Consider the following 11,109-nt stretch of genomic DNA (forward strand, 5'->3'; position numbering starts at 1 on the left):
TGATGTCTTACCATATCCGAAGAAGCAGTACTTTTCATGATACCCATTTTATTTAGAAAAATAGAATAAAAAAAATTCAAAAAAAAATTATCTTTACCAAAATGCTATTTCAAAAAAGAGATGGTGATTTCACTTGGAATTTTATGTGCTTTTAATTATAAGCTGTCAAAATTTTCTGAGAAATGGATGATTTGTGAGTAACTGAAAAAAAAACCTAAGGAAAAGAATCTTAAAATTTAGATTTTGAGGACTTTTTTCTGAAAAAAGCAGAAAATTTGTACAAATTTCAAATATCTCTTTCACAAGGAAATAAAGAGATTAAAAACATTTCTAGCCTTCCATGAATTAATTGGAAGCAAAACCTTTCTTTGGCCTTAGTTTCCTTGCCTAAATGCGTCTTTATTTTATAAACACAGAATACGAACCCTCAGATTAGGCCATGGAAAATGCAGTTCATTAAAAAAATCAGCCAAAAGGTTTAGATTTCATTTAAGACAGTTGTTCTTTCTTTGCGCATCATCTAAATTACTTCTAATAGCACATTGTTCAACAAAAGTTACGTTTTGAACCACGCGATGACACAATCGTGTTCACTCAAGCATGGCCGGGCCGATGCAAATTCAACTCGCATCGTTTATGCTGCAATTACAATACCTGAAAGCGAAGGCTGAACCTTCAGCCCGGGAGAAAGATATGCTTCGATAGGTCCTGCAAAGGTCGAGCAGCTATTTGTTTGCTCGCGTTGGCTGGCTATCGCAAACTACGTTTGTAACGATTATAGCCCGCATATCGTTGGTAAGATAAATAATAATAATAAAAAAATTGCTTCGATAACAACAGAATTTTGATAGCACAGAGCTGTCGCTTCTGTCAGGTAGATAAACTGATTTGTAGTGATACCTGAAAAACATCGATCCGTTTGTTATTTGCGGATTCTTTAAGGTTGATTAAACGAACGCCTCCTTTGTTTCGTTTGCAGATAAAAATTCCAGCTAAGTGACCATTGACGTATTTTAGTTGTGAGCCTGCACTCCCATAAAAGGGATACGCTTTAGCATAGAAAAGCGCATTTTTATCAGACAGTCATAATCCCTATAAAGCAATACTTGGATACTTTCATATGGTATTTAATAGACGCGAACCCAAGTAGGGACGTTAAGTAATTTTAGAGACATGCGTGGACATTTTCGTATATTATCTAACAACTGTAATCCCGAATGGGAACAAGTGAAATAATACTGAAGGAATGTGTCATCATTTTGATATCATATCTAATAATCGTGATCTCAAGTGGGGACACGTAAAACAATGCCGTGTAGGGTAGCTAATGAACTTTTTTTCGTATGAAATCTAACTGGCGCTATTCCAAATTGGAACACATTAGACAATAGTGGTTGGCAGTATGAATATTTTCATATGGTATCTAACAATGAGGGATTGCAATACCGAAACAAAATTTCAATACCGGTATTCGGTATTTTTTAGATCTTAATACCGGGATACCGGTTTTAATACCGGTATTAGAAATTTTAGAAAAAAGAAAACATAGGTGTTTCTTTGTTTTATTTGCCAGTTTTATTAGAGAGCGTAAATATTACAAAAATATTTGTAGCTTATAAATTATAACAGTATATAAAGAAACACAAAAAAGTAAAGGAACAACTTATTTATTTAAATCACAAAAAAAAGTGTAAATATCACTATTCAGTCTGGGGTATTATTACAAATTGTTGAAATGTGATCTTAAAAAACATAATGCATCAATTGTACTGTCATTAATCCTGAAAAGTAATTTTGTGCAAAAATGACCAGCTGTCGAAAACGCTCTTTCGGCATCTACGCTAGTTGGTGGTACAATGCGAGATACATTTTTTCCAAGTGTTTACCTCTAAATCCCTTATCTTCAAATAAATCGATTTCTTGTCGGATGTTTTTGGATAGAGCTAATTTCTGTATTGTATTTTGGTTCGTTGAAATTTTTTTTATTTATCGCTAATTCTAATTTTTGTTCAAGAGACAATTCTTCTTGGATTCTTCTGTTCTTTATTTTTTTTTGGTATAATACTTCCATTACTCCTAATTGAATTCCATGAGTATAACACAATTGCTGATTTGCACCAATCCACTTTCCAACTTTTTTCATAACTGTTGCTCCATCAGTCGTTATGGATACAATATCTTCGTTCAGGGATAATCCATGTTTTGCTAATTTATAGTTAAGCAATTAATTAAGCCATTAATTAGCTAATTAATTTTGCCCTTTAGGTAGACATAAAAACAAAAACGTATACTATTTTGCTATGTTGGCGATCCCTAAACATATAGTGTAGACAATTTTAAAAATTTCTAGTAAATACCGAAAAACCGGTATTTAAACTTGTGAATACCGGTATTACAAAATTGTAGAAATGGCTCAAAATACCGGTATTCGGTATCCCGGTATACCGGTATTGCAATCCCTACTAACAATCATGTCTCCAAGTGAAACCCTTAAAATATTACTGGAGGCTTGTCTGAACATTTTCACATATATCTAACAAACGTGATCCCACGTGTAGGAGACAGGCAAAATAATTCTGGTGCTCTAAATAATATTTTCGTACGGTTTTCTGCTTTATGGTTATTCAACATTTTTTAGCAAAGAAAAAAAACTGATTTAAAACTCTTTTTAAAAGTTTTTAAATAATTTTTTAAAACTACATCTCTTCGACTTAACTTCTACTAAAGTAATCTGTACTTAGGAAGTGTTCGTATGTTGTGTCCAGGCGAGTTTATCATATTTTCAATTATAAAATTTTATACAGAGATAGTCGTGATAGTGATTCCATGCTCTTCAAAGTCTGATTTTTAAAATTCAATGCAGATTTTTTTAAATTTAATATTTTGTGTTGCTTTGAGTGAATTTTTTCACGTATTTGTCCATAGTAATACGGAATCTAATTATTCATCTGATAATTGTGTAAATACGGAAAAAAGCCATCGGATGGAACAGATAATTGCGATTCTAATGAAATTTGGCTTGAAATTCAACAAAATACATTGAATTTTAAGAAATTTTTAAAATATAAAGATATAAAATAAAAATTGAAATTCTTATTAACATTATTCTAATTTTGTCTTTTTTTTTCTTTGTTTAATAAAAAGAACTATGGTGTAAAAGCTGGAAAATTTCTTCTTTCATTGAAAAAAAAAAAAAACGATTGAAACTTTTTTTCTGGATTCTTAATTAATTGTTTTTTTCGCAATGGAGATTTTTTTTGATGAAATATTAGCTTAACAGATGCATATTTCTTGATTTGCAAGGAGTCAAATAAGAAATGTTCCAAAAATCCTCTCAAGGGCAAGAGCATTTAAGCACGGCTAGTTATAATTAATACGAAGTTTTTTTTCCTTAACCTTCAATTTTAGGGACAATGACTAAAATTTCAGGGCAAAACTGCGACCACATAATCTTTATAACTTTTATATATATATAAATGATATATATATAGTAATGATTCAATTTTATGTGATTGGTTTTCAGTAGTTAAAGGAATTGATAGAAACCATAATATTAAAGATTTCACAATTTCTAGTTATAATTAATACTAAGTTTTCTTTCTTAACCTTCAATTTTAGGGACAGTGACGAAAATTTCAGGGCAAAACTGCGATCACATAGCCTTTTACACAATAATAATAATAAAGAATAGCTTGGAATAAAAGTTCAAGAATGTTTTGGATGGAATAGTTGTAGTAATGATTCAGTGTTATGTGATTGGTTTTCAACAGTTAAATGAATTGATAGAAACAATAATTAAAGATTTCACAATTTCAAAAGCAACATGTTTTAAAATTATATACTTATGAAACTCGAAATATTTTAGTTAAATTATTCCCTCAGCAGTTTTTTGTATTTCTAAATAAGCCAACTTTATTAGCTTTGTAGAAAATATTTTTAACGTTCTAGGCAAACTAATTATTTTCATTTCTGAATATTGCATTCAAATTTCTTATGAAGTGGAACTTCATACAAAAACATTTCAAAAACTGAAATGTTGATAAAACTTGGAATTAAGATCAGTTTCCTCCTTATTAAGCTTCAAGCTTGCATTTTTTATGCAGTTGAATTTCTTATATCATATTCCATTGTTAGAATACCATTATGTTGCTAACACTGATGTAGCAATTATTTTAAATATCCTTTGGATTTCTATGGGGATTTTTTTTGTTCGAGTATACTACATTTTGTATACGGTTAGATATACTTTTACATCGTTGCGCTTTTTTTATGCAGTTGAATTTCTTATATGATATTCCATTGCTAGAATACCATTATGTTGCTAACACTGATGTAGCAAATATTTTAAATATCCTTTGCATTTCTATGGAGATTTCTTTTGTCAGAGTATACTACATTTTGTATGCGGTTAGATATACTTTTACATCGTTGCGCTTTTATAATTTAGAGAATCAATTAAAGTTAGTTTCACAGAAAATTTAAACAGAATCAAAAATTTTTTTACAAGGAATCTCCATTAAGGATTTTATACTCATTATACAAATCTACAGTTTTCTCATCTAATTAAACTGACCCATGATATTGTAGTCAAAATCTTGTATCAGTTCTGAAAAGAGCGGAAACCTCTATAGCAAAAAATTTTGTTTCTTATTCAAATTTTGTTTATTTATTTTTTGCTTTTAAATTTTAATTTATCTATTAAATATCTTGTACTACTATATTAAGGACTTTAAATGCATCAAAGATGGAAGGTTTTAGAATACAGAAAAGTATGTGCCTTCGTTTTAAATCATTGGCACTGAACTACATCATCAAGTATAACGTAAAACCACTTTAAATAGCGTCTAATAAAAACTGCTGTTCTGTATTATATGCATTAAAAGTCATTTGAAACCCCGGTTCAAAGCGTGATTTATAATTAACTAACCTAATATTCCACAACAACGGTTATTTTTATGGCGGTAAGTCTTCTAAAATTTGAAACGAGAAATTCTCTGAGTGGATTAGTTCTTCCAAGTGAAACGGATTATAATTGGGAAACGGTAAGTATTCGTCTATTTTTGCTGCCCAAGGAAGTGTTTCTCAATTATTTTAGCGTTGCAGTAATAGGAAGTAATGAGGGAATTTTTAGTAACGCAACACAAATTAACTGTCGAGGACGCGGATTAAAGATCTGAGTGACAACCATTTCACGGTTTAGGATAGAGATGAGGCGTTACGCTTTCAAGCAGCCTTAAGCGATCAGCGAATTGAAACGATTTTCGCAATATCAAAATTAATTCTAAACTGATGTATTGTTATTAGAATGTTGTTTTTGATTTATTATCATGAATATAAATCGATTCTCTGAAATATCTCTGAATGCTTTTCATCAGAATTTATCTTGCAATTAATTGAATCTATGCTTGCTGATCATAACACTGGTGGGAAATTTCATAGGATGTTCTTGTTTCAAAATTTTCAACATTTATGGAAAAGATGGTTGTAAAGTTTCGTTTAAAATTTTCGAAATAAAGTAAATTTCTCATTATTAAACTTGAATTAAGAGCGCAACATGGATATTCAGCAAAATGACTAGAAAATAGCAGAGATTAGCGTGTTTGAAATTTTTTTATTTAATGTAGAGGAACTACACATACAAGGCCGATTCTAATTCCTTAGAAGCCTTGTACGACATTTTAAGAGTGCTCTCACATATGGCATATATTTTTAACCTTTAATATTGCCAAAGTATACAAGTACTTCCTTCAATGTAATATAAATTTAAGAAGATTAAAAAGAATCATTCGGTTAAAAATGTTAGAAGTTGCATTATTGTTTCATGTCACAATGTATAGGTGGGGGGGGGGAGAATAGCTCTATTTATCATCCAGATCCAATATTTTTGCTTAGCTTTCCATTTTCTTTTCCTTTTATTCCATTATTATTCTTTTATTTTAGGGTACCTCGTAATAGAGGATGAAAATTTTCCGGCATTGTGGTTGGTTCTCGCCACCCTTGTGGGTACACGAAAAGGTGAGGGTCTGACTCGTCCCATCGATGACGGGATGTACTTCCTTCGGGAAGGGTTGCACCTTGGCCGGTGATGGCCCTAAGGACTCAACCCCACTTCCCGACAGTGTTGCTGCTGCGGCGGTTATCCGTGTGCTTTTGAGGCGAGTCGGAGAGTCATATGAATTACCTTTTATTTTATACCTTCTATATAATGCAAGCTAATTTTCAAGTGTGTAATTGGAATTGGCACCCCTGCATACTCGGTGCCATGTGCCGCAGTACATGCCGCAATCTCTCAGAGCCGTTCTGTGGATGTATAATTGTGACTTAATAATCAAGAAATTTCTGTACTTGCTATCAATTATTTACTTTTTTTTACTAAAAAAATGCAATACATATTTTGGTTTTTAAATGTTAAAGGAGGGAGAAAAAAAAACTTGTGATTGAAGTTTTTATAAAAAAAAAGATCTGGTATTAAAAACCGTAGAAAATCCAGTCTAATATCTCTCTCCAACATTGATTCAAATTGCACAGAAGTCAAAATTCATTTTTCGGTTGTTCTGTTTTCAGAAACCATATAATCGCATTTGCCAAGTCCATGCAAGGTATAGATCAGAGGGAGGTGCTTTATTCTCTTATTCTCGTAACTTGGAACATATAGATAGTCTCAGTTGAGTAGGATTTTATTCTAATGTATAGAGATAGAATACTTTGGGGAAGAATTTCAGAAGAAAATGTTCGAAAATTTATTGTTCGTGTTTCTAGGGAAGTAAACAAACTAATTCTTCTATTGGATACCAATCACAGGGGACAAGGAATTATTAGAGAACATACAAGTTTACAATTTTTTGAAAAATACTGATTAACAGCACAACCAAGCAGGATTGAAAAGGGTTGGTCTTGCTTAGGTACTGTTGAATTTTAATTCCTGTAATTATAAAATTATCTAAATATTTAACAAAATAAGAAAGAATATTATAATTTCCTTGTAGCCTCAGATTCTATATCCTAAAACTTAATTTCTTGAAATTGGTTTCTCAATAAAATATGAACGCCAAAAACCGTTGCACAAGTTACAATAATTCGATAATCGAGATGATTTTCGGAAGCTGCAACTATTTTACGAGATCTTACAGCAGTGAAATTAAAAATTTAGAATGATATATGTTTAGAAAAGATGACGTCGATATTATATTAGTGCTGTAAATATTTGTAAATATAATTCTAGTTTATTAAAAGTAAATGAATTTTATTCTGAAATAGCTGTTTTTATTTTGATTCTATCAAAACATTATGATTTCTTTTTTTAGATATTTCGTACACCTTTTTTTGAAAATTTAATTAGAATTTTTATTAATTAAAAATTAGACGAAATTTTAGTTTTTCCACAATAACTTCCGAAAATATTATTGCACAAAAATGACTATTACACTGTTTCAAAATTTAAAAAAAAAATGTTTTTTTCAATGATGCCAATTTAATAGCTATACAAATTTTTGCTAAATTTTCGAATTTTTTAAAAATATTTTTTTTACCTAATTTCCAACAATAGTTGTTGAAATCAATAGCCAGCATTATTGCCTTGAAGTTGAAATAATCTTCCTTATTTCATCGACTAAGTGATCACGTGATCTTTTTTCATTGTTGGAAGTTAAAGCAAAATAATTTTATTTAATATGGCTGTAGTTCATGAAACGGATAAAAAAGTTCTGTTAAAATATTGCATAATTTATAAGATAAAGGAATCGCGCATCTACATTTTTAGTATGACATTTCGCACATTTACATTTTATTTGATGTCATGTTACTGTTCTCCATTAGAAAGTTTCATATGCACAAAGAATGCAAATATGAGGAGAGGAACCAGATAGTCGCCAAAAGCGATTAATCTATAATAGAAATAATAAGAGTTATACATAAGAAATAAACAGGGATCGTCTGTCGACCTGAGATTCATAAGCATGTTGTAGTGAATAGCATATAAGCCAGTTAACAACTACGCTACATGAGCAATTGCTTTTGTATCTTGGTCATGTTGCTGGACTGCGAACCACAAGGTCCCAGGTTCTATCCTCTCGCATCACAATTCGTTACAATGTAAACGCGATTACTAAAAAACTCAATGATTTAAATATATGAAATTTGGTATGTGATTTTGGCATTATAATTGTAGTTTGTGCTTTTTGGCTTTAAACTGTAACAAAATGTCAATAAAATGGCGTCCTTAATACACTTACGGTTTTATGTACTTGTGTTATAGTCACGTACGAGCGATTAATCATCAAAGAGTGCTCTCATATAGGACTTTAAATGGCATTATAAACACTGTTGGCCTAAAACATACGATTATGAATGCACAAATACTTTTATTTCGAGAAACATGTACGCTGTTCAAAGTGAACATGTACACTGGTTTTCTCTCTTTTTAACAAAGCCTTCAAAAATAAGTTTTAAACACATTTTATAGCAACACAATTCAAGCTAATTTATTTGTCGTTTTTAACATTATGTTTTGTAATATTATCTCAAAAAAAATTATGTCACTATATTTCAAAAATTTAACTTTTTTAGTTATATAAATTTGATTTGTATAAAATTTACTCCTTAAAAATAATACATTTTTTCAAAATTAATTTCTTTCACATATGTGACAATATTTTTTTTTGTGATTGAAGAACAAGAATACATCAAAATTGTTGCCAGAACACATTAACAGAATTTTGTACGAATACAAAAGACAAGACTAAAAAATAGCTATTTATATCAAGAACAATTATTGATTTGATTTATTTTGATGTTTCTTATCAAAGAAAAACGAATTATTTTATTAATTGTCTCAAAATGTTTATTAAAACCTTAATTATACTTCAAAATTTGTGAACGAATCGTGAAAATTTCAAAAATAAATATTATTAACTCAAGGAAGAAATTAGCAAATGGCGATTTCTAAAAATTACATTATAAAATTGATATTCTCATTTTAATAGAAAAATTGTTCGGATAAAAACACTTTGGGTGTAATAATACCTTGTACAAAATAGCTTTTCATTAAAAATATTATTATTAAATTATTATACGATTAAAAATGCTAGATATATAATATTATATAAAAACGCAGATTAATAAACAAAATTTTTAATTCTCTGTTTACATTTTATAAACTGAATATTTATTTGAAGTTATATTGCTTCATAATTAAAAATTATTGGATACAAAAATAAATAAATTTACTCATACAGTTTTTTTCTTTTTTGAAGTCTCAACGTTATCCCTTTTTAATTGGTTGTTAGTCACTTCTAGTAATTGCGAAATACAATAAAGTTCCTTTTTTTTTGAAAGAATAAATTAAAGCATTTTTTTTTCGTATTTTTGAAATAGTTTTTAAAATTTTTACTGTGAATACTTTGAGAGCAGAATATCCGCTTTTAATTGGAAACTTCAACGCCGGATTTAATTTTCTAGCGTCCAAATGAAATATTCCCTTAGCAACGAAACACAATTACATACAATGCAACGTTATTGATTAAGAACTGTTATGATTAGCTCTGTCAAACTCTCGATGATGGTACAAAGATTAGAAAATTTACTCTTAAAGGTTTGGAGGTAATTCTCTATTTAGTGTTGCAAGATGCAAAATTAAATTAAATCAAAATATTTCAAAATTTTTAACAAATAGAGTTTAACGCTTTTTAATTTTTCTTTTCAAGTAATTAGTAGTAAATCTGTCAAGAGGATACATTAGACATTACAAAATTAAACTATTTTTAAAGCGAAATTGTTTTAATCCATCCGAAAAATCACATTTGCGTTTTTACACGTATTTTATAGAATATTAATAAGTACCCTACTTTTCATTGAACCTCTGCTTTGAATAAATACTGTTAATTCAATAAAATTTCACTAAAAAATAGAAAAGATGGAACTAAATTACTTTTTCAAGGCCTTGGAAAAAAATCTGTTTTCTCGATGTTGCTATTATTTTGTGAAGGACGTTCCAAAATTAGCGCAAGGTTTGAATTTGTCACCATTCGTGCTGTAAAGTGTTCGCAACACTATTAAAAAAACCCCATTTGACTGCTGGCAGTTTAGGATTAGTAAAAATTTAGCGTTACACGATAGAACAACGTGTTAATGAAAAATATGAATTTAAAAAACAACAACACAGTTTTTTTCCTTTAAATTTTTATATTTTTATTGAATCGTTAAGTATACAGGATAGGGTTGTGTGTGGAATAACACGTAGGGCAAATGGCCTCCACGGTTTTGCTGGCACATATGCACTCTTTTATCGAAATTTTCCACGACAACTTTATATAAATATGGCTGAATTTCATTCATGCAGCATTGGATTTCCTCCTTCAATGCAAGCGTGCTTGTGAGCTTGTTTGACATAGACTTTTGACTTCAAATAACCCCATAAAAAGAAATCCAACGGTGTTAAATCGCATATTCTAGGAGGCCAATTCTCACATTTATGAACTGTGGCGACCAGACTTCCATTATTTTTGAAATATCGTTCAACTATGAAAACACGTTGTTCTGTCGTGTAACACTCCATTTTTACTAACCCTAAACTATCAGTTGTCAAATGTTTTTTTTAATAGGGTTGTCAACATTTTATTGCATGAATGGTGGCAAATTCAGTGCTTACGTTAATTTTGGGACACTCTTTAGTAGTATTTAATATTTGTAAAAAAAGTGCAATAAAATCTTTGAAATGATATTTAAAATATTATTTGGTTATTTTTAAAATATTAAAACCAGAATTATTTTTAGTATTGTAATTTAAAGCAAGGAACTTTTAATTCTAATTTTCAGTCATCCTTTTCTTTGAATTTAATTGATTGAAATAAGATTTTTAAATAGCTTTGACTACATAAAACTTTATAAATGTTCAAAACAAAAGGAATAATAAATATTACATTGAAATTGAAAAAAAAAAAAAAAAAGGAAACAACATTACTATTCAATCTTCTAAAATTCTACACGTGAACTCTTGAAATATTTGGTCACGTGTTGCCGCTATCTTGGATCAGGTTCAAGTAAAAAGAGAGGAAACAATTTAAGAGAAGACTTGTTGCAAACAACGAATAAATAGAGTTCACCGTGTCCATG

The sequence above is a fragment of the Argiope bruennichi genome, chromosome 1 (assembly GCF_947563725.1).
Source record: "Argiope bruennichi chromosome 1, qqArgBrue1.1, whole genome shotgun sequence".
Taxonomy (NCBI): Eukaryota; Metazoa; Arthropoda; class Arachnida; order Araneae; family Araneidae; genus Argiope; species Argiope bruennichi.